The sequence below is a fragment of the Anolis carolinensis genome, chromosome 5 (genome assembly GCF_035594765.1).
Source record: "Anolis carolinensis isolate JA03-04 chromosome 5, rAnoCar3.1.pri, whole genome shotgun sequence".
In the NCBI taxonomy this organism is placed as follows: Eukaryota; Metazoa; Chordata; class Lepidosauria; order Squamata; family Dactyloidae; genus Anolis; species Anolis carolinensis.
Window position 1 is genome coordinate 145,415,894 of NC_085845.1, and position 24,232 is coordinate 145,440,125.

At 39.9% G+C, this 24,232-nt stretch overlaps 1 protein-coding gene across 4 annotated transcripts in view; it reads right to left on the bottom strand.

Annotated features, from left to right (window-relative positions):
- Nucleotides 1–23,666, bottom strand: part of prickle1 (prickle planar cell polarity protein 1) — a 96,501-nt gene extending 72,835 nt beyond the window's left edge. Inside the window, exon 1 of one of the 4 annotated variants that reach the window (XM_062982483.1) lies at nt 23,417–23,666. The gene's annotated coding sequence lies outside the window, so the exon portion shown is untranslated. Of the gene's footprint in view, nt 1–16,697; nt 17,180–17,203; nt 18,130–19,455; nt 19,563–23,416 lie in introns of those variants that run through there. The other 3 variants (XM_016993827.2, XM_062982487.1, XM_062982484.1) reach the window with 3 other exon arrangements.
- Nucleotides 23,667–24,232: the final 566 nt, after the last annotated feature.

Here is a 24,232-nt window from a genome sequence, read left to right on the forward strand (position 1 = left end):
GCACTTCGCAACCCCAGTTCCTTGCTTCCCGGATCAAGTATTCAAGATTTGCCTTGCCTTGTTTTAACCACGGATCTTGTTCCAAGAATCTCTGTTCGCCTTGTTCCTAGTCACGGACCTTGTTAAAGAATCAAGATTGTATCCAGCCTTGTTGTCAAGCTACCTTGGACTCCTAAGACTCTGGCATTTCCCCACACTTGGCAATAGTGTGTGTTTCGGTTTTGGATTAAAACTTTGAACTCTAATATCATTTATTGGACAATACATTTTGGGACTATATTTGACCTTATTTGAAAGGTCTGCCTCTGAACTATATTCTTCACTTGTTTTTATTGCTTTTATATATTTACTTAATAAAGATATTAGACAGAGATTGGCCTCAGTGTATGGTTCTTGGTGCCCTGCTGCCTCGGGTCTGACAATAACACATTTAGGAAGACCACTAAAATGTCAAGTGGAGTATAAATGGTGTCAACTTCTGAGTTCTCTCTTTCACACTCCACAGTTATAACACTATGGTTCCACCTTAACTGCCATGGCAATATCCTATGAGATTTGTTTTTTGGTGAAGCATGAGAAAGCCAGCATGATCATATGGTTTGAGTGCTGGACTAAGACTCTGGAAACCAGGATTTACGTCCCTGCTCGGTCACGAAAACCACTGGGGAATCTTGGGCAAGTCACACTTTTTTCAGACTCCGAAGAAGGCAAAAACAATCCTCACTCTGACCAAATCTTTGCAGGGAAACCCTGTGATTGGTTTGCTGTAGGGTTGAGATAAGTTGAAAATTATTTGAAGGCATAAAACAAAACACAACATAATAATTTAGTCATGATGCTCTCTGATGTATTTTATGATTGTTATTTTACTGTTATTGTTTTAATTTGTATGCTGCTGTTCTATTGTTTTATATGTTGATTCAGCTTGGTCCCCATGTGAACCGCTCCAGAGCATTATAAATAAAGTATTATTAATAATAATAATAATCTTTGGCTGAGAATGTTAAACATCCTTCCCTGAACTGCAATACCAGAATTCCATAAAATCAGACAATGGCAGTGGAATCCCATCGCTATAACTGCGTAGTGTAAAAGGGCCACTGAATTGTTTCTCTGGCATTATAATTAAAAGAAGAAGCAATAATTTCCAAAAATTGCTCTGGTGAATTGCCCTTTGTGGTTATCTTGTGGTAACGTAGACACTGCAAACTGTAGAGAAGAGGTGATGAAAGACCAATTTTCAATTTTCTGTGATGGACAATTAATAATTTCTTCTCTCAAGTACTGGAAGTCCCAAGCCATTGATTATTTTTAAAATATACTGACTTTGTGGAGAGAATAGTGCCTTCAAGCCAGATGAAAGCAATGTTTAAGAAATATTTTCCTATATCCATTTAATAGGAAAATGGAGGAGCCCCTGAAAGGGGATGGAAAAATGTTATGTGTGGAGAAAATATAAAAGAGACACCTTCAGACTGAAAAAACAGACACACTTTAATGTTATTCTGTTTTGGCAAAGGATGCATCAATAAGCTTTCACATCTGGAAAAGTAATGATTCAAGTAATATAATTATGCCTTTGCCAATGCAAGCCTTACAGCTGTCAACAATTTAAATATACAGGAACTAAAATTATAAACACCAAAAAAAATCCTGAAGTTAAAGAGAAGTTTTAGTTTCAGCCCAGCCTTTGTTTGATAGCTCTAGTAGAAAATTGGCTGCAGTTGTGTGAGAGAAACTTAAGTCACTGTATTACAATTTGTTACTTTATTGGTGTTTAACTCAGTAATAGCTGGATTGCATTTCAGGTGAATTTAGTTGATAGTTCCAACTAGATTAAATTGGTTGAACAATGTGTAAACTAAGCTAAAATCGATTGGTTCAATGGGTCTATTCTAGTTGTGATTACCAAAGCACTATAGTTGTATAATGTGTAAGAACTGCTGAAGTACTTGGTAAGATGCTTCGGGCAGAACTAGACAAGTGTACAAATAGGAGGCACTGATGCTTTCAAATGCTGGATATTCACCTTGAAAAGGAGGCTCATGTGAATAATCCTAAACTGTGGACTCTTTTGAAAGTTTGTTTTTCCCAGCCAGGAGTCTGATGGGAGTGAGGGAGACATAGGAGGGGATGGAGAACAAATCATGTTGACAAGGGAAAATGCAAAATCACATGTTTGGGGTCATGTCAAATCAATCAATTTCAGCAGGAAGAATGCAAAACTATGCAAGGCTCTGTAGAAGAAAATGTTTCCTATCTCTGACACACTAGATGGGGAGTGGACCGAAATGGAGACACATTTTTTGTATGTGTCAGGAGCGACTTAAGAAACTGCAAGGGGCTTCTGGTGTGAGATAATTGGCTGTCTGCAAGGATATTGCCCAGGGGCTGCCCAGATGTTTTTACCATCCTTGTGGGAGACTTCTCTCATGTCCCCGCATGGAGCTGGAGCTGAGAGAGAGCGCTCATCCACACTCTCCCCGGGTTGGATTTGAACCAGCAACCTTCAGATCAGCAACCCAACCTTCAAGTCAGCAGTCCTGCCAGCACAAGGGTTTAACCCACTGCGCCAATGGGAGCTCCTATATTACACAATGATAGCATTATAACTCCATTTTAAACGCCATGGGCTGCATTCATTTACATTCATTTATTGTAAATATCACTTCTCAACCTACCAGGTCCCCCAAGGCACAAAGGATACAAACTTTGGAAACAATTAATAACTACAGTAAGGTCCCCGTACCTTCAAGACTTGCAGTTTCACCTAACCAAATCCAACAAAATATGTATTCTCTAGGAATTTTCTAGATCTTACAGGTAATTCTATGGTTCTGCCAGAATGACTGTAGAATTGCTCTGGAGAGCCTAGCAAATTCCTAGAGAGAATATCTCTTCCAGGAATTTTCTCAGTGTGTCATTATGATAACTTCTGATGGAAGATGTTTGTTTTAATAGGGTTCACTATCATCCAGTTTCCTGTTTTCATGATAGGTTCAGGAATGTACTCCTGCAGATACAGGTCATACTGTCATAGAAATGCAATCAAAACCCTATAAATCAGTGGTTCTCAACCTGGGGTCCCCAGATGTTACTGGCCTTTAGCTCCCAGAAATCCTAACAGCTGATAACTTGGCTGGGATTTCTGGGGGTTGTAGGCCAAAAACATCTGGGGACCCACAGGTTGAGAACCATTGCTTTAAATGTCTCTCCAAAAATAGTTTTAAAGCCAGACAAAAAGCATAAAAGAAAAATCATAATGTTAAGATCCAAGGGACATTTGTTATCTGGTGAGGCACAAGAGCCCTTGGGCTGAGAATGCTTCTTGTTCCTCCCTAAACAGGTAAGAAAAGGAAGTTAGTATTCTGAACTTGGCCCCTAGCCATATTATTATTACTATAAAAGCCAGAAATGAAGGCACCATTAAAACCAAATTAAGCAGATCGGGCTGGTTTTCCTTCACATTTAGGAATTGGAAACACCCTTGGGCAGGGCCAGATGAAGTCATAGGCAATAACTTCCATCTGTATTTTACGTTACCGAGACACACCCTCCTCTCATTCATTCCCCCATAAACAGAAAATGCTTTGAATTTAGATAAAAGCAGAAAAAAGCACCGGTTTTCTTCTTCTTCACTTGTTAGATTTTTAAAATGCTGTGAATGGACAAAAACAAAACCTCACACAGCTGGAGTGAGAGGAAAGAGAGTAGCAAGAATGTATACAAAGCTACTATAAACAAGTTTAAGCTCTCGTAAGCCAACCAGCCAGCCACAGGATGGGTGGGTTGCGATTCAGTGCCAAAATGGCACTCGCGTCCAGCATTGGCCTGCATACAAAATGCAGGACTCATTAAAATGCCGGCCATTTTATCCCATCAGAGGCCATATGTCTCCAGTTTGGTGGTCCCACTACATATACACTAGATTAGCAAAAGGGATGGGAGGATGTAGGCAGAAATTTAGGTATACTAACTCCCAAGACGAAAGAACAGGTGACAGTCTGAACTTCAGTATTCCCTCATATATAGGAAGCTACTTTATATAGGTTGGAATATCCCATAATATTTGGGATCAGATGAGTTCTGGATTTCTTTTCCAAATTTTATAATACCTTAACTCAGCCGCCCCGAGTCCCCGTTGGGGAGATGGTGGCGGGGTATAAATAAAGTTTTATTATTATTATTATTATTATTATTATTATTATTATTATTATTATTAACGGCACTCCAGGCAGTCATGCTGGCCACATGACCTTGGAGGTGTCTACGGACAACACCGGCTCTTCGGCTTAGAAATGGAGATGAGCACCAACTCCCAGAGTCAGACACGACTGGACTTAATGTCAGGGGAAAACCTTTACCTTTATATTACTAGGTCTCTCATTCGGTAAGTATAAAAAGGGCAAATTCCTGCACTCTAGAGGACCTGAGGGTGACTTTTCTCTAGAGGATGAAACTTGTACCATCTAGCTATTTGTCAGTTTCGCCATTTATTTTCTCTTTAAATATGCACCATGCAGTGGTTTTATTTGCCAGATGTTTTTCATTTTCAGTTTGACATTTTCTCACTGCATCTTCTTCTTCACTAATCCTTTCAAAATATACATTTGTAGTTGTGTATCATTTATATAAACCCTAGGGAATACTGGGTCTGCCTCCTCCACCCAAGCATGGTATAAGCCAAGAAGAAGTCAGAGACTGCTATATAAGTGGAATGACGACACACGCTTCCCCACAATCCTCCTGAGTACTCACTCCATGATGAGTATCTGATGGGATTTGGCTCCAGCACCCTCCATGGATACCAAAATATGTGGATGCTCAAGTTCCATTATATATGATGGCATAGCAAAATCGCAAAATCAAAGTTTGGTTTTTGGGGAAAAATTGTAACACTTTCAAACTATGGATGTTTGAATCTGTAGATCCAAAACTTGTGGATTCAGAGAGCTGACTGTGCTCCATCTCTAGTGCCAACAAGAGCTTTGGTCAACCACCATTTGAAATGTTCATCCTAAGTCGTTTTGGTGTCTCTGAGTGCTTCTGAATTATTCCTACCTCACTTAGCAGAGAAAACACCCAGAAGAGCTCATAAAGATTAAATGTCTAAGAGTGCCCTCTAGTGAATTCCCTTCCTGCTCCCTCCTGTGATTAAAACTTCCCCAAAATCATGCAAGCATGCTTTATTTGCCCTTAACAACAATTAACTGACATTGGATTGTAAAAATTATTTTATGGGTAAATGCTTTAAACTTTGCTCACACAACAATACTAGCCAAGGAACAATATAGCAAATTGCTCAGCAGCCTTGGGGTGGTGGAGATGAGGAATGGAAAAACATGTATAACTGTTAATGTTTGAAGCTTGGATTAATTCCTCCCTGCAATTAAACAAAGCTCTCAAAGCTACCATCTCAGCCAGCTACTATGATTTCACTTAAAGTATTACAGAAAACCCATATTGATAATCCAAGATTAAAAATTTCAAAACAGCAACTAAAAGAGTTGTATAACCACCACAGGATCAGATGGGGAAAAAAACTTCATTATAGAAGCATAGGTCCTAAACCACAGCCCCCAAAAGTTCATTTTCCCCAGAATCCCCTAGCCAGCAATACTGGGAACTGCTATCCAAACAAAACAGCAACTTTTCCAAGCTCTGCATAACAGAATGTTGCAGTGCATATGAGTGTATGAATGTTTGCGTGCTTCTCTCTGAGTGTATTTGCAACAGAAATAAATACCAGACCATGAAACAGATGCATTCTTGAGACTACCAGCTAATTTTAAAATCTATTTACAAGACAATTGTATAAGAACCAAAGAGTTAGAAGGAACGTCAAGAAAAATTGAAATTAATCCCCTGCCATGCAGGAATAGATAGCTGAAGAGAGCCATCCAACTTCTGTTGAAAGACCTTCAAGATGGCAAGCCCAACATCCTTCAGGGCACTGTTTGTTTTAAGCTCCTGGGTATGGAATTGAGCTGTTTTTCATAGGATATCTCCCTGCACAAGGAAGATGAGCAGGGTCTGTGTCTGGCTCCATTTGAATTAATTTCTGCCTGCCTCTACAAAGCAGCTTTGAGAAACACATAGATTGCCAAACATCAGAAAACACAGTACATCTTCCCTCTTAATGCCACCACCCTCAAAATCTGTTCCAGAGGATGGAAGATTTGTCCATTTTGGGGGGGGGGGGGGGGCTGGTGAGGGTGAATGGAATGAGAAACTATGCTAATACAACTTTAGATTTCACCATCACAAATAGAAAATCTATGCTTATCAGTGATGTTTGGTTTGGAGTCTTTTTTTTTAGTGCAAAAAGCCACATAAATATGAAGAGCCCTTTTATCTTCATGTCAGGAGTCTCTGTGTTCTCCTCACTGATCTTCAGATACACCCAGCTTGGCTAAATACTGCTAATACCGACTCAGAAAGACCAAGATGGCTGTGACTTTTCATCCAGGAGCCAATTATGGCAATGAACACTGGGTGAAAGGTACAGGCAATGACTAACTACAGAAAGCAAACTATGGACCTCATCACAAAGGCTATACATTGTGGCGAATCCACTGGGTTTTATTGGGCAGCATGGAGAACCAGTTGCTCCACGCCCCAAATTGCACGACTTATCCCAACCCCATTCCATCGCCACCCAGTTTCCCCCTGTTGTCCTGAAGGTAACACGGAAAGCCTCCTGTGTTGCCACAGCAGCAGCATATGCTGCTAGCTCTCGTTTTTCCCGATGGAGCCAGACCAGAATTACACGTGTGTCATGTGTAAAGGGGAGGGCAAACTGTGTATGACAGGGAAAGCAGACTGTCTGATGAGGTGGTATGTGGCCTGCAGTGGGATCCAGACAACAGTGTCCTGGATTCACCATAACAACTACAAATCCCACCTCTAAGAAGTAACCTTAAATGAGAAATGAAAATGAGAAACTGAAGCAAACCATAAGAGTGAAAACATTTCACATGCCACAAAGAGAGTGTGTGTCCAAATGGCATATAAACATATCAGATTTGTTATAATGTTTTTAAAACAGGGAAGTTATGGCTTCCCAGACACCATACTATAATTGTCACAACCTCCCTCCCCATTATTAGCTATTATGGTCTGGGGTTTCTGAGCCTTCCAATACAACAGCATATTGACTGGTTCCCAATGAGGCTTTTAGCATGCCATCAGCCTGCCTCATTTGCTGACATTTGCAGAATCACCAGATGACACTATCCTCCACTTTTCATTTCCCCCCACCACTCCTTATTACATGTTTCTTTGCATCAGAAAATCCAGATTAGCTCCAAAATTCTTTGTTGCTAGTATGGAGAGGGCCTTGAGGATCACTTGTTATCCATCCCTGCTTTTAAAGTAAACTCACTAAATATACAGCAGTTTTGTAACTAAATAAGTTGCAAAACTACATGTCACTAATGGGTAAGGCGGATCCAAAAAGCTAAGGGGAGAAAAAAAATCTTCAAATCATAAAGTTACAATTATTACTGACAAATTCAATCCAAGTTTAAGTTAGCGATGGGTATTATATGTAACCCCCCCCCCCCTCACAAAAAAACACTGAAAGTATGCAAGTTTGAAAATGTACTGTATTGTATCATCTGCCAAAACAGTTTTCTCTGGAGAGAAAATGGTTAATCTCTTAGAAATCAGCAAACAAGACTTCAAAAGCTACTATCTCAGCTAAGTACTGTTTATGACATCAGAAAAGCCCAAGAAATCTTGCAGGTAACATGGCCTGTGACTGAGAAATTCAAGTTATGTTGAGAAACCTTTGGCAAATCATTTCTTATTCCAAATTTGGATGAACCAATGGTGAAGAGTTATTTTTCAAACTGTATGAATGAGGAAAAAATTAAGTTAGAATCCTATGTTTAGAGCTGCTTGTTTTTTCAACTGTAACTCATGGGGAAGTTCGTTGCTGATGAATAAGGAGACTGTATGAGGTGGGAAAACAAACTCAGAGCTAAGGTGGATTTAAAAAAATATATCATTGCTGTATAATCAGAGTCAGTGATTTGAGCACAGATGCCAATTAAGTACCTCTACGTATTGCCAAGAAGTACACATGTACCAGTATCCAGTAAGACTTGTAGCAATAGTGAGGGTTTTTTGAGGCTGTTCAGCAGACACTTCCCTAGGATTAACTATTCAGAGAAAATATTTTTTTCAAAAAAATCTGAACAAGTTTTCCATTTATGGAAAAATCTATGTGGCTAGGGAGAGCTTGGAGACAGAAAATTGAGACAGTTTTCTTTCAAAAGATTAATTCTTCAACACCATTTGCTAAATCTTCTTTGAAATAGAAGATTCACAAACTGTGTAAAAGAACATTTAAGATTCTAGTTTAAAGCACTGATCTAATCATGCTGATATATAGAGTCTCAAAAATGGAGTTTAAGGACACAGAATCCATGTAGCTTATACTCTTCCATATTTTCTGGTGTTATGTTTACTTGATGAATAGGAAGCTATAATATTCTAAAGCAATTAGCAAGGACTTTACATGCAGCCAATCTGACTTTTAAGCCAGACCAAAAAGTTTCATTCTGTTTAACCTTTGAAAATTTACAGTTAAATGTCAGGAGTCATTTATCAATGCCTACTTAAAAGGAAGACGATCTCCTCCCTATCATTTCAGATAATGCATCATTTTCATGGAGTCCACAGAATGTAATCATATGAATGTAGATCACATCCTTCAAAGGATTTACAAATCAGATAGTTCTGACTGAGCTTTCTTAATCCACAAGTATTATGTACAAGTATTAAGTAATCCTGAAAGCTGACTCTAAACATGCAAGTTAACAACACTACTGATAACCAACTGAAATCATATGGTGGGAGCAGGCAAAGTGCGCTCCTTCACATGATGTTGGACAACTCTCCTGTTCCCTAGCCAGCCGAACTAATGGTGTGGGATCATGGGAAATGCGATCCAAGATGCATAGGGCCACACATACCCTGCCTGTTATAAGGATAACATAACAATGTTGAGAACTGTGCAACAGTGCTAAGAACAACCTGCAAGTATTGCCTAAATCTAAACTGAGTAACAGAACTCATTAAAATAATTTTGTGTAAATTATACTACAAGCCTTTACTATAGGGAAGAGGAGATCAAAACTTTATATGAACAAAGCAAACTATGCTTAAGTCTCACTAATATAAAAAAGAACTGCATGCAACTTGACAGTTGTTGGACCAACACAAACCTCTGATTCGTATTAAGAATGAAAGAAAATCACAGCCAATGGCACTTAGAGGGCAACCCAGTGATGAAGTAAATAACGTGCAATCATGCAAAATAAACCAGAATTTTGAATAATCTGATTTGTCACTTAGAAGCACACATACATGATAACCAATTGCATCTATTTGGTTTTGCTCATCAATGGGAGATAATATACTATAGTAACCAAGACCTCACCTAACTGAATCCAAATTCTGGTTTGTTACTCCCAACAACTCCAGGAATTGTAAGCCAAACTCAAACTTTTATGAAAGCAATAAACAAACTTCTAACACAAGCTTTTTTTCCCCTCCTACTTTTTTGCTACTGCTCACTGGACCAGAGGAGAAGCAATTGCTCAGCATGCACTAATATTCTTGGATGTGAATGTCAAATTAGGAGCCTCTGGCATTCTAATTTATTCTTTTGGATGAATGCAGGTATATGTGGAAGGGAAAAGAACAACACATCTTCCAGCTTCTAGCCGTAAGACGATGGGTTGGAAAAGTATAAGAAAAATATTTTACTCATATTTTTTTTTGTAAAAGCAATATTTTGCTTTTAATTGTTGTTAATGTGACTGGTGAGGTAGGTTCAACATTAACAGGCAAGTTACCATTACTTTTACCTATTTGCAGAAATTTGATGGGAAGGATGGAATGGGGCACATTCCTTTTCCCCTTCATTATCATTATTTATATTTATGTGTTTACGTCACCAAACCACCCCACACATTCTGTGTAGCATTGTTGTGGTTGCTGTTTTATGCCTCCATGTCATTTCCAATGTATGGTGATGCTAAGGCAAACACTTCACATAATTTCCTTGACAAGGTTTGTTAATAGAGTTTTTGTCTTTGTCTCCCTCAGAGGTTGAGCAAGTGTGACTTTTTTATGTCATTTGGGGGATTCTATGGATGAGCATGGACCTGAACCATTGTCTCCAGAGTCATTGTCCAATGCTCAAACCACCTCATCACACTCTCTCCCAAGTAAATGTGAGTATCATATCCTTCAGGCAGCCTATTATACCTGGGAAAGCTCAACTACTGTCTCATCACTTGGGCATTTAGTACACTTCTGACTGAGCATTCCTGAGGAAGCTCAACTATATCAGCGCCTTGGGACCCAATTCTTCCAGATCATGGAGTAGTCTTAGAGGAGGCTTGAGCTCCTTCCTCACCAATCCAAGGTCCATACAGATTACGGTTATTACACCCAACTCTTTAGGCTGGGTCTGTATGATTGCTTTCTTGCTTGTCCTGCATTAATCTGTCAGCCCATGGCAATGTTTTATCTGCAGAAAACTCCATTAAGCAAACCATAAGTCAAGATGAGGCCTTTTGAAAGTGCAACAGAAACCTATTGAGGTCTGGCCTTCTTGCTAGTTAGGACTTTGCTCTCCTGAGCAAAGCAACTTCTGGCTTAGTTTCTTTTGTAAATAAAGGGAGAATTTATTTCTCAAGTAGGCGGACAGTTGTCTTGTTCTTTCAAGCACACTGGCCAGTGAGCAAGGACATTTTGTTGGCTTTTTGCCCAAACTGTCTAGACTTATAGAAAGAGCACAAAGGAATTTGTAGGGTTACATTTTACTAAAATAAACAAATGTGCACTCCATTATTCCTTTCTTCTATATTCATATGAAGCAAGATCTAAATCACTTCAACAATCAGCCAGAAGTTAAACTGTATTTATTACTTGAGAGGTTCTCTTTGTGCCTTGAGCAGAGGCTGAAGGATCTCACAACAAAGTTACTCACATGATAAAACAAAGCTACAGAAAGTATTCCAAATTCCTATATTCTCTTACATGTTGCACATACTCAGGAAATAGCTAGAAAAATATATGACAATTTCAAGCTCAACTTAATTTCTATTTAGAATCTGTATAAGCAGATACAGACATATTAATTATCCATTCCAAACCATATAATATAAGCCAGGGGCCAAATAGTTCAGATGTGTGTAGGTTACTCTTTCTCTAACAGTTTCCTTGTAGCACAACAAATGTTTTAAATTTTACAAGGAAAAGCAAGATCTCTAAAGAAACAAGGCATAACTAATCAGTTTTCAGTGATCCTGATCATGAACTCTTGATCATCGTAATAAGAAATGCCTGGCCATGCTAAACAAAGTTCCAAGCAAACCAGCATTAGCTGTGAGAATTTTAGAAACTGAAATGCATTAGACAACCTCATCAGAACATTAATGTCCCATGATCTACCTTGTGGAAAATCTAATAAGAATCAAAATGGCGATGTTCTAGTCATGCAGATGTTTTAGACCACTAGTTATACACTTTGACAATAACTGGGGAGACAGGATCCCTGAAAAAGTGGAAGAATGTGAATACTTTAACCCTTTCCACCTGAAAAATGCACATTAAAGATTCTATTGCTGCAAAAATCTCTGCCTCACTCCCGGGTCACCTCTGCTATACTTCTGTTTCTGGTTCGCAACCCTTCAGCCTCCTAGAATTAAGACACTGAAAAGAAATCTTCAGTGTCATTGTCCTTTCCTTGAGATGAAGGAAGGGAATGATGACCCTCCAAATTATTTCTGCAACAGGACTGGCCATGTGGTAGCAGTTGAACTGGCACATCTTCCTCATCCTCTGACAGAATGTGCCATGGAGGGGCGTGCAGGGGGAAATGGGTCTCCAAAAGCCAGTATCATTCATACTTTTTAGATGGTTCCTGTAGGAAATCCCTCATGAGAGAGGGTCAACAGTACTGTAGGGTTTTTTGCAGGAAAGCCATTGTCCTAGGACAGTGTTTCTCAACTTAGGGGTCAGGACCCTTGGGCGGGGTTCACAAAGAGGTGTCAGAGGAGTCACCAAAGACCATCAGAAAACACTTAGGAACCCCTTTGGCAGAGAAGGCTGAAGATGTCTCCGCCTGTTCTACTCTTCCTTTTTGGAAGCAGATGGCTAATCCTCCCAAATTTGTGCCAAATTTGGTCCAGATCCATCATTGTTTGGGTTCACAGTGCTCTCCAGATGAAGGTGAACTACACATCTCCTCTAAATCACTGTCAATTCCTCCCAAATCCCTTCAGTATTTTCTGTTGGTCATGGCGGTTCTGTGTGGGAAGTTTGGCCCAATTCTATCATTGGTGGAGTTCAGAATGCTCTTTGATTTTAGGTGAACTATAAATCCCAGTGACTACAGCTCCCAAATGTCATGGTCTATTTTCCACAAACTTCACCAGTGTTCACATTTGGGCATATTGAAGATTTGTGCCAAGTTTGGTCCAGATCTATAATTGTTTTGAGTCCATAGTGCTCTCTAGATGTAGGTGAACTACAACTCTAAAATTCAAGGTCAATGCTCACAAAACCCTTCCAGTATTTTCTGTTGATCATGGGAATTCTATGTGCCAAGACTGGTTCAATTCCATTGTTGGTGGAGTTCAAAATACTCTTTGATTGTAGCTTAACTATAAATCCCAGCAATTACAACTCCCAAATGACAAAATCAATCTCCTCCAACCCCACCAGTATTCAGATGTAGGCGTATCAGGTATTTGTGCCAAATTTGGTCCAATGAATGACAATACATCCTGTGGATTAGATATTTACATTACAATTCATAACAGCAGCAAAATTACAGTTGTGAAGTAGCAATGGAAATAATTTTATGGTTGAGGGACACCACAAAATGAGGAACTGTATTAAGGGGTCATGGCATTATAAAGGTTGAGAACCACTGTCCTAGGAGATGGAGATGGATCAGAGATCAGGGGCAGAAGGTAACTACAAACATCTGAATAATCTAATCCATGGAAGTGAACCCCACAAATTTTGAGGGCTGACTGTATGCTTCTACAAGATGCTGCATGAAAGTAGTGGGTAAGAATAAACCAGGTGTGCCCTACTGTCCTCTACTTGGAATTATGTGTATCCTCTTTCTGCTTTACTGTTATTTGATAGTGAACCAAGTTTGAATACATGGGCATGCTGGTATCCTTTGCTTCAACAATTGAGTCATTGCAAGGATTATCTACAATACTAGTTAGAAAGCAATTGATCTAAAAGATTTTGTGTGCAAAAAGAAAAACAATCACAACAAAGCAAGTATCCCTGCTTAAACAAAATATAGTTCCATTCTTCAAATACACTCAAAATGCTTTTCTATGCACGCTTACACATTTTTATGCTACTAATATTGCATACAACTGGCAACACCTCAAAAAGAACTGTTACTGAACTCAAAGATTGCAATTGTGAGATAAGGGACCTGCAGATCATATTTTTAAAAGGACAGCTGCTTACAGCTTAAGCAAGTAATGTTCTTGTAGATCTGCTTGCATTTCTTTTTGAAGTCCATAATCAAACAATCATTCAACAGACATCCTGGCCTAGAGAGCAGGCAAAAGGCAGCTGGAACCCAATGAAGAATTAAGAAGCAAAAACCCAAAGCTTCTGTACAGTGAGAATTAATGTACATAATCTTAGAGTGCACACTGCAAACTGATGGGCCATGGACTTCATCCAGACTTAGCCCAGGCTCCTTGCATTAAGGTAGACATTTGAACTGCTCTAAATTTAGAAAGCAGCACAAAAAACACTTTTCCAGAGACTCTGTGTTGACAGGATTGTTGCCAGCTCAGAAGAGCCCTCCAAGTATTTCTGTTTTTTGCCCTGGGAATGCCATGAGTCAGTGAACAGGTCTGTAAACTGCTCTCCTCGAAGAAAAGGAGAGCATACGATCTCATTCCTAACAATAGGACTTTCAACACTCAAAAGTACTATACAAATGGAAAGTGCTTCAGATGAATCCTCTTGTTTCAATCCTTACAACACCCCATAAAATAACTCAGTCTTATCAATCTGCATATAACAGAAGAGAGAGTGATCAAACACAGAAAGAGCATGGTTTGCCAGAAGTCCACCTACTAAACACATGGCAAAAGTGTGATTCAAACCAAAGACATCACTGCTCAGTCATTTAACCACATCATCATCTAGCCTGCTGTCATGGATTAAGCAGGGGGGAGATATATCTACTCCATACATGGTAGAAGGGACGACAACCCCTTCTCCCTTGTTAGTTCACAGGCAATCCATGCTTCCAGTGAAGGCCAATAAAAAAGCTTGGAAGACAAGGGCTTCGGCATAGAGAGAGGAATGTGTGGCTGCCAAACATCCTCATGGTCATCTTATAACAGATTGGATCAGTGGAAATAGGTCAGGGGTTAGCAAAACACACTAGACTACAGGGAATTTTTCAGATTGGTCAAGTGCTAGAGGCAGTAAATCCAAAAACTATGGACTAAGGGGAAGGGGCCCTGCCTTTTTAAAATAAAGAGAGATAAGATTTGAAAAAGATTAGTTATTTTAAATAAAATTAATGGGACTTATTAACAAGAAATAAAAAAATTATATTGCTATATAAAAACAATAATAATGCATTTTATTTGTTACCCATCTCTCAAGGATTGAAGCAGTGTAAAATTAGTTAAAATGCAAAGATAAAATGTAAGGCCATCAAAACATATAGATAAAAAGACAAAGACATAAGATTAAAACACATATAATCATTTATACAAAGAAAAGGTCAGTTTAAATTTAAAGGTTAAAACTGACTGGGTAGGTCTGGCAAAGAGATAGTTCTTCAGTTCTGTCTTGAATGCAAAGCTCTTCTGGCAGGTTATTCCACAGTTTTGGGGTGGCCGCTAAAAAGGTCCTCTGAGAGATTATTGCCAGTTGGATTGAAAAAAACATCCCCCAGGGGATCCAAGTGTCCCAAGGGTCAAATTATACAGGAGAAAGTGATCCTGTTGGTAACCTGAACACAAAACATATAGGAATTTAAAGGTATAATCAACACTTTGTACTTTGCCCAGAAACTAATTGGCAACCAGTGGAGTGACTTTCATATAGATGTAATATGCTCACTCCTAGATGTTCCCGTAACCAATCTGGAGGCCGTGTTTTGAAATAACTGGCATTTCTGAACTTGGTACAGGGTAGCCCAATGTAAAGTGCATTGCAGAAGTCCAGACTTGAGGTTGTCAGCATGTACTACTGTCTTTAGATCTAGGAAGGGCAGCAGCTGGCATATCAGCCAAACTAATAACAAGCACTCCTGACCATTGCATCTGTAACCTACAATGAGGAGAGACAGGTAAGAAATAAAATTTGTTATCAGGGCTGATATTTGGAGTGACCGATCCAGAAGCACTCTGAACACAGTCTTTCAGGGGGACTATAACCCCATCAAGAATTTATTGGCATACCTCCAGTCTCAGGTTAAGACCCTTAATAATGAGCACCTTTTTCTTATACGGCTTTAGTTTCAATGTTTTTTTTCACCCAGCCCATTACCTCCTTGAGGCATTCATTCAGAATTGCCATACAATCCTTAGCTATGGCTATTTTTGAAGGCATGGAGAAATATATTTGGGTGTCATCAGCATTCTGATAGTACCCCACCCCATGCCTCTGGATGATGAGATATTAAAAAGCATATATATGAACTTCAAGTGAACTGAAATTCATAAATGTATTTTAATCAACTACTGAATGAGATATTGACTATGGTATTGACTAATCATTTGGTTACAGTGCATTTACTTCCTCTTTCTATCAACTGTAGAAGGCACTATCAATTTCTATCCTCTAAAAATTTACAGGGAGCATTAAGGTCACCTAGAGCCTATAAAAAAAGGCTCTGTGTGTGTGTGTGTGTGTGTATGTGCACGTGCACGCGTGTGTCTCAGATAGCCTAAAGGGCACACTTTGTCCTCCTTTCCAAGAGGTTAAATGAATATCAAGATTTTGATAATCCAGCAGTTATTTTCTGTCTTCTGTAGTGTGTTTAAGTCTGTGCTGACTTGTGGCATGCATGTTGTTTCATCAAAAAGGGGAAGAAAAAAAAACAAATGAGAGGAAAAAGGTAAATGACAGCAGCTTTGAGGTAGGTGCCTTTTGTTTTTCAAAAGAAATATTAAGTGTTTGTATTGGCTCACACATCCTTCTAAGCATCTTAATTATTGTGCGCATTGTGGAAATTCTTTTTGCAGAGAAATGATAGTGGAAGAAAAGCTTTAATGAACCCACGCTGAGTTACTTTACCATGTTCCTAAGGAGACTCTAACAAGAAAATTCATTAATTTAGAACAAAGTCTAAATATGAGTACAATATACTGACAAAGACAGAGTTATATTAAAGCCCCTGAGAAATTTATCTCAAGAATTGAAAATACACATTGACAATGGAGCAAGAGCTGAGGAAACTGCATCTGGGAAGACTGTTATCTTGGCAAGGAAAAAAATGATCTGATTAGTCTGAGTACTGCTGTCAGAAGTGTCATGACATCAGTGTGCTATAAGTTATAAAATATGTTGCTTCCCACCATTTTTCAGCTGGATGGGGAAGTAAGAAGACACCAATGTTACTTTGCGCCTGTTCCCATTACTGCCAAAAGCATGTAAAAGTTACTCACCTGTATATGTAGAATCAAGATGGTAGGCAATGGCAGGATATTTTGCACTGATGTAACAAGAACATCTGGCAAGATCTTTTCTAATTCTATCTAAAAACCTCTTTAGGTCTATTGTCTCATCACTTGAAATGCCACAGAACACTGATGAACACTACAAATGCTGAAAATGAAAGTAATAACTACAATGAGAAGAACAGTAAGTTGGCTGACTTAATGAAAATGAAACTACAAATAGTGGAAACTAGGGAAGAAAGCTTAAGGCCACATGCAAAAATCTAGAAATTAGGAGGGCTGTGCCTTATTAATGAGAAGTTATAAAGCTTTGCCTTGTTAATGCCCATAAAGGTGATGCATGTCACATCTTGAGTAGAGCTGAGTGGCTGCCTTGGCTGTTTTCACATGATCATATGAATGAGTCTTTTGTCCATTCATATAGCCCCTTCACTCTTTCCCTCATACACACTTCAATTAAACCAGGAGATCTCACACGAACAGCAGCTACTCACTAGATTCCAACTTGTTCTTATCTTCAGAAGATGCCAAGATGCTGAATCATGGGTTAGGATCCTGGTTTGTTCTGAAGCTAGTACAGCAATTCATCCACAGTTTCAAGGGTGAGGGGCATAGAGTTCTTGCAAACGTGGAAAAACTGCAAATTTATAGGGAAAATGCAAATGCTATTTTTTTTTACAGGAGACAACACTTTTATAGGCATTTCTACGTCCTCAAGCATGAGCTGATGGTCAGCTTCCAGATGTTGCCCAGAAGTTAACTACAGAATTGTGCTGGAGGACCCAGAAATGCCAGAATGGGGCTGGACTGTGGCGCAGGCAGGTTAGGAGCCAGCTGCAATAAATCACTATGACCAAGAGGTCATGTGTTCGAGGCCAGCCTGTGTTGGGAGTGAGAACCCGACAATTAAAATAAAAAATAGCCCCTGCTCGTTGTTGAACTAAGCAACCCGATAGATAGTTGCATTTATTACGTAGGAAATTTAGGTACCACTATGTGGGGAGGCTAATAAAACTGCCACCAGTGTGCGGAAAGGAATAAGTAAGTTGGCTTCACAGTGGATGATGAAGCAGCTGCTCTCCCTGTTGCCAGAATCGAGAACCCCTCAGGAAGATGAAAGCTGGAGAAGGTTAAATTGCCTCTGTGTCTGTCTCTGTCTCTATGTTCATATGGCATTGTATGTGTACAATGTGATCCGCCCTGAATCCCCTTTGGGGTGAGAAGGGTGGAATATAAATACTGTAAACAAACAAACAAATAAAAAGAACATATTTTTCAGTTGCATATAAGGTATCGCCTAGGGCAGTGGTTCTCAATGTGTTGGTCCCCAGATGATTTGGCCTTTGACTCCCAGAAATCCTAACAGCTGGTAAGCTGGTTGGGATTTCTGGGAGTTGTAGGCCAAAACACCTGAGGACCACAGGTTGAGAACCACTGACCTAGGGCAATGGCAAAGGCAGTGATTTGTGAATAATTAAATCCACAAATAATTAACTAGCAAATGTGAAGAACAGCTGAACCTATTTTCTAGTTGAAATGAAGTGGGAAGCTGTTATGTGATTTCCCGCTTTAAATACCATCATAAAGGGAGACAAGGTACAATACGTATACACAAACCAAAAGCTCCTCCTCCCCAAGTTTTCAGGGATCTTTATCCCTTGTGGATGTGTAAACCAAAATATATTTTTCAAGAGCATATTTTAAAAAGAGCTATCCTTTTTAGATGAGCTATCAATTGGTCAGCAGAGCAAAATAGTTCAACTCATAATTTAAATATAGGGTCATAGAAGTTTTGATCAAGGAACTAGATAAGGGCAAAATTACAGAAAAATAGGAAGTTGCCTTCTACCCAAAGGACCATGGATCCATCTAGCTCACTATTATTTGCACTAACTGGCAGCACCTTTGCAGGACTTTAAACTACCGGTTTCCCATCTTTACAAAGCCAGGAATTGTTGTGGAAATATTTTACATGCTTTGCATTGAGCTAGAGCCTTCCCCATATCTATAGGTTTTACACATGAATACCTGCATTTCAAGTCTGTGAATAAAACTTGATCACAACCATATAGCCATCAGAAAAGCAAAGCATAATTTCACCCAATTTCTTTTTCACTTTTCATGTAAAATTGCCAGTATAGATGAAGCTGTCTCTACTTCACACACTAACTGCTCCCCAAAAGCAGCATCACAAGCTGATGTCCACTGACAATATTAAATATATTTCGAACTACTCCTTGTAGGACTGTTTCCTGTAGAAAGGCAATAGAGATTCCAATGTGCTGAGCCAACACACACTGAACTAATGTATTTTCTAGGACAACAGGGGGAGACAGACCTAACAGATGAGTGCGGAGTTCACCAAAATATTCCTTTCCTATTCATGCTACAGCCAAGCAGCGAGAACAAAAAAGTTCATTATCTCCAACAACTAATATTTTGGCAAAACTGTTTATCCTGGATATAAATTCAAAGAACTATTCCTAAAAGATGCAAAATGGCACACTAGCTTTCTAAAAAGAGTTTCTCCCAAACTCTAGCATTTAAAGAGACGACACTAAGATTACTGTACTTCTATTTTTGGTTGGAAAGCCACACACTTCATGATTTTTAAACCGAAGCCTCAACTTCAAACACAATTCATCACTATGAGTTGGAGAAATTCTGGTCCATAGCTTTTTCTTAAAGAGTCCTAAATAGAAACAGGGTGTTTTTTTCAGGAAAAAAACCCTTAAAATACAATTACCTTTTCAGTTATACCACAGGATATTAGGGAAATCCAGACTCTCCTCTTGCTTTTAGCCACATCTGACTCCAATCTTAATAGCTCAGCTATTAACCCTGCAAGATTTCCTCCCCCTCCCTGCCCCACAGCTGATGTTAAAGTTTTTCTAGGGAACTAAGTCTGACTGACTTTAATATCCATGACTACAAAGAGAAAAAAGCATTTTAAGATGTGACTTTGAATGTGATCATATGCAAAGTGGCTCCAAAGTCTGTCTTCTTGAATCCAGTGAGATTTATCTCCAAATAAAGGTGCAGATGATAGCAGATTTAAGACCTGTACTGTTATGTGCCCCTTCAGTGCTTTGGGGCTTACTTCCAAGTGAACACTCTTAGAATTAAGGCAGAATTTAACTGTCCACCAAGAAAATGTATCTGTATTGTTTCTTAAATTATTCCTTTTGCACACTTTCAACTATCTGCCTATTAGTAACAGTCTTTCATGTGAATTCCCCTGAAATATTTCAGCAGAGCCAAAGAAAAGAAACATCAATTGGGAGAGGGGGAAAAACCCTCTACTGCTTTGGTGCTAAATTACTGAAGGCAGAGAGTTTATTATGTGTAGGAACAAACACTGTGCACCAAAGGTCAGTATTTTCAACCAGGTCTCAAATGATGGTATAGAGATGCATGACACTCATTTATTTCTGTCACCTTTTTACTTTAAGATGTGGGAACTATACTCTTTGCACAAACCCTTTGCATAAATATTGTGCTAGGGCCCATTCTGTGTCAGCTTCCCAATGGCTGGTATTTGAATACACTTAAACTAGCCTGCCACCCCCCACTAAAAATTAAAAAAAAACACCCAACAAAAACTTTTATTTTGTTTCCCTTTGCTCCCAGCTGAGGCACGGTGACAGACAAAATCTTGGCATCCATTTTTAAGATTCTGAATCCAAACACAGACATCAGTCAGCCAAGATAAATGGTTGCTGTATACGTTTTAGATCGTGATGATAAAGTTCAGTTGTTTGAAAGAGAGGAGAGATGGGTGATCATCACACTTCAGGGCGGCTCTCAAAGCAGAGACAGTCTTTGCACACTTTTAAAAGTTAAACCCATGCTGACATGCCAGAAGGAGAGAGTGAGAAGCATTTCTTGCTTCTCGTACAATTCGTAGAGGTTTTGACAGAGATAACTAAACAGAACCATATATCATCCTCCCCCTAGGGCTGCCCAATCCACAAAAGAAAGGAGTCAAAACACTGGAACTGCTGGGCTGAGGATAACAGAGAGAAGGCAAAGCATTGCAGGGGAAAGTCAGTTGTCACCCAAGTGACAGACAACAGCTGAGCTCACACATCTGGAGTCCAACTCAGGCAGACATGCTGAAACTCACACCCATCTATAGTCATGGCCTGTAGGAAAGACAGATGGAGCTTGCCTTCCTAGGAGAGTAAAAATAATAAATACGGCCAGATCCTCGGCAGAGACGGCCTCCCCAGCTGTGTGCCTCACCGATATTATATCCTCCTGATTACAGTCTCACATTCACTAGGGGCTTAAGAGATAAATACTGCTTTTTCTAAGTGCCAAGAGTTTTTAATTATACACATGCCCTGACCCTGATATAATAAATAGCTTTGGATATTCCTAATTCTATGTTTCGCTCAGGGTGCTTGTATTTCTCCTTGCGAGTGTGCAGGCGTGTGAGTGTGGTGTGGGTCCCAGAAGTTGCGACTTCAGGTTATGCCAACATTCAAGCTGCATCACAGAAAACCTTTTCTTCGAATCCTTCAAGCAAACACTGGTTGCATATATTAAAAAGAAGACAATTGAGGCAGCACAGTCTTTCTTCCTCTTGCAGCACCACGATAGAGTCACACCTTCTGCAAGGTTCAGCTTTGGTTCAATGGGGCTGGATCCTTGATACTGCAGCAAAAGGATTGTAGCCTAAAGCCTCAGCAGTAGTCAAGGTACAGTTCAGTCCTCCGTATCCATGGACTCAGCATCCACAAATTCAAACATCCATGGCTTGAAAATATTTTTTAAAATCCATGAAGCAAAACTTGATATTTGCCCTTTTCTATAAGCGGTACCATTTTACTGTGTGACTGAATATAACAGAACTGCTTGGACCCAGACTATTTGATGACCCGCATCTCCCACTACAAACCAACTCAGATACTGCGGTCATTGGAGGTGGCCCTGATCTCAGTCCCACCCCCTCATGGGAATGAGAGAAAGGGCCTTCTCCATGGCTGTCCCCCAACTTTGGAACTCCCTTCCTAAGGAGTTAAAGATTGCACCCTCCCTCCTTGCATTCAAGAAACAGCTGAAGTCCTTTGCTCCTGGCTTAAGACGAGGAGGAATAGACGGTAATACTACCATTATACCTCAGATTAATAGTTATCATCCCTATCCATGCCCTGTTTGTCCCACCAGCTCAACAGACATCTTGAGCAATGATCAATCTATTTGCCCCCAAAGAATTGAGAAACTGGTGCTTCTGTTTGATGTTTTGTTTTATGTCTGATATATAACAGGTTGCATTTTTTATTTAATTTTAGCTGTTAAGTCATCATTTGTTTTTAAATGTTGATTGTCAAGTTTCACTATCTCCGGGGAGATAGGGTAAAATATAAATAATGTTTTATTAATATTAATAATAATCTTATATTATAATTTTATTACTATTAAAAGGTAAAGGTTTCCCCTGACGTTAAGTCCAGTCATGTCTGACTCTGGGGGTTGGTGCTCATCTCCATTTCTAAGCTGAAGAGCCGGCGTTGTCCGTAGACACCTCCAAAGTCATGTGGTCGGCATGACTGCATGGAGCGCCGTTACCTTCCCGCCGGAGCGGTGCCTATTGATCTACTCACATTGGTATGTTTTTGAACTTCTAGGTTGGCAGAAGCTGGAGCTAACAGCAGGCGCTCACTCCGCTCCTGGGATTTGAACCTGGGACCTTTCGGTCTGCAAGTTCAGCAGCTCAGTGCTTTAACACACTTCGCCACCAGGGTTCCTTTATTACTATTAATTATTATTATATTATTAGTCATATATATATATATATATATATATAATCATGATTATGTTAATAATAATAATATGTAACATAATAACGATGATTTTATATATACATATATATGACTAATAATATAATAATTAATAGTAATAAAATTATAATATAAGATTATTATTATTATTATTATTAACTGGAGAATCCACAGATTTTGGTATCCACAGGGTTTGGGAAGCAAACTGCAAAAGAGACTAAGAACCCCACTGTAAAGCATAACCTTGGAAGGCAGGACCCTGGGCCAGGAATCCTTGTGAGCTAAATGGAAACCCTCCCTCCACAGAAATAGCTTGCCGCATTTCCAAACAGACCTCCTAGCTTTGGATATATCTAAAGCAGATAGTAGCATTTCCACAGCCTAGCAAACACCCTCCTCCTCCTCCTCCTCTTCAGTAAGTTAAGTCCAGAATCTAAAATTCATCGACTGCACCACTGCATAATGGACCAAAAAAGCCACATGTTCCTGATATTCTGCAGATATGACAACAGGGAATATGTCACTTCTGAGTCCAGGGCTTCCTCTGCCATGAGAATCCCAAATCCCTGCATTTAAAAGGCATGGAAAGAGGAGGCAACAGAAGCATTGGGATCCCACTGAACCTAATGGGATCTACTCTCGAGAAAGCAGGGCTCTCTGAATTCATCCTTGAGGTGGTTCAAGAAGAGCGGAGTTTGCTGGCTTGCCCCAGTGAAAGCCCAAAGGCTTGGCCAAGTCTTGGAGGGGGGCTAAGGAGGATTAAATGCCCTCATCGCGTTGCTACAGCCCCCGACCCCCAAGTCATAACTCTAGCAAGACTTTTGGGAAGTGACAGGAGAAAGGGGAGCGATGCCATCCTCTCCGGAGGGCGATCGTGGCAATCTGGGGAAGGGGACAAAAGCAGGGACCTCTGCTACTCACCCTGGCGAGAGAAGGAAGAGCTGGGGCACCTCAAGCAGCTCCTAAGGCGACTCCCAAAGACGAAGGCTCACCATGGAAGGAGAAGGGAGTTTTTTGGGGGGCGGGGGAGGGAATCACAGCCAGCCCGAGCCACGCATGTCCAGAGCGCAAGCGGGAGAAGAGCCGCCCGACGAAGACTCTCCACATCCGAAGAGAGAGGCTCTCCACCGCCGGGCTCTTCTTTCCCCCGAATGGCACTCCGGCGCTGGAGGGCCCCCCGCTACAGCCAGAAGAGCGTCCCCCGCAGATCATTGGCTGCCGCCCGCGCGTCCTAGCCAATCGCCGATCCGCTTCGTCTCGTTGGCGGTTCGCAAAACCCGGAGGGCTGGATCTTGGGGAAAGATGGAGCGGGAAGGGGGACTTGCTCTGCTGCTCTGGGAATGATTTTTGGGAACGGACTACAAGAGAAGGAGGGATGGGCGAGAACTGACTACACTACTATATAATGCAGTTTGTAACTGTATTATATGGCCAGTGTAAACTCATATAATGCAGTTCAATGTGGTCAAACTGTGTTATTTGATTCTATATCAATTATATTACAGTAGAATCTCACTTATCCAACATTCGCTTATCCAACGTTCTGGATTATCCAAAGCATTTTTGTAGTCATAGTTTTCAATGCATTATGATATTTTGGTGCTAAATTCGTAAATACAGTAATTACTACATAGCATTAATATGTAATGAACTACTTTTTCTGTCAAATTTGTTGTATAACATGATGTTTTGGTGCTTAATTTGTAAAATCATAACCTATTTTGATGTTTAATAGGC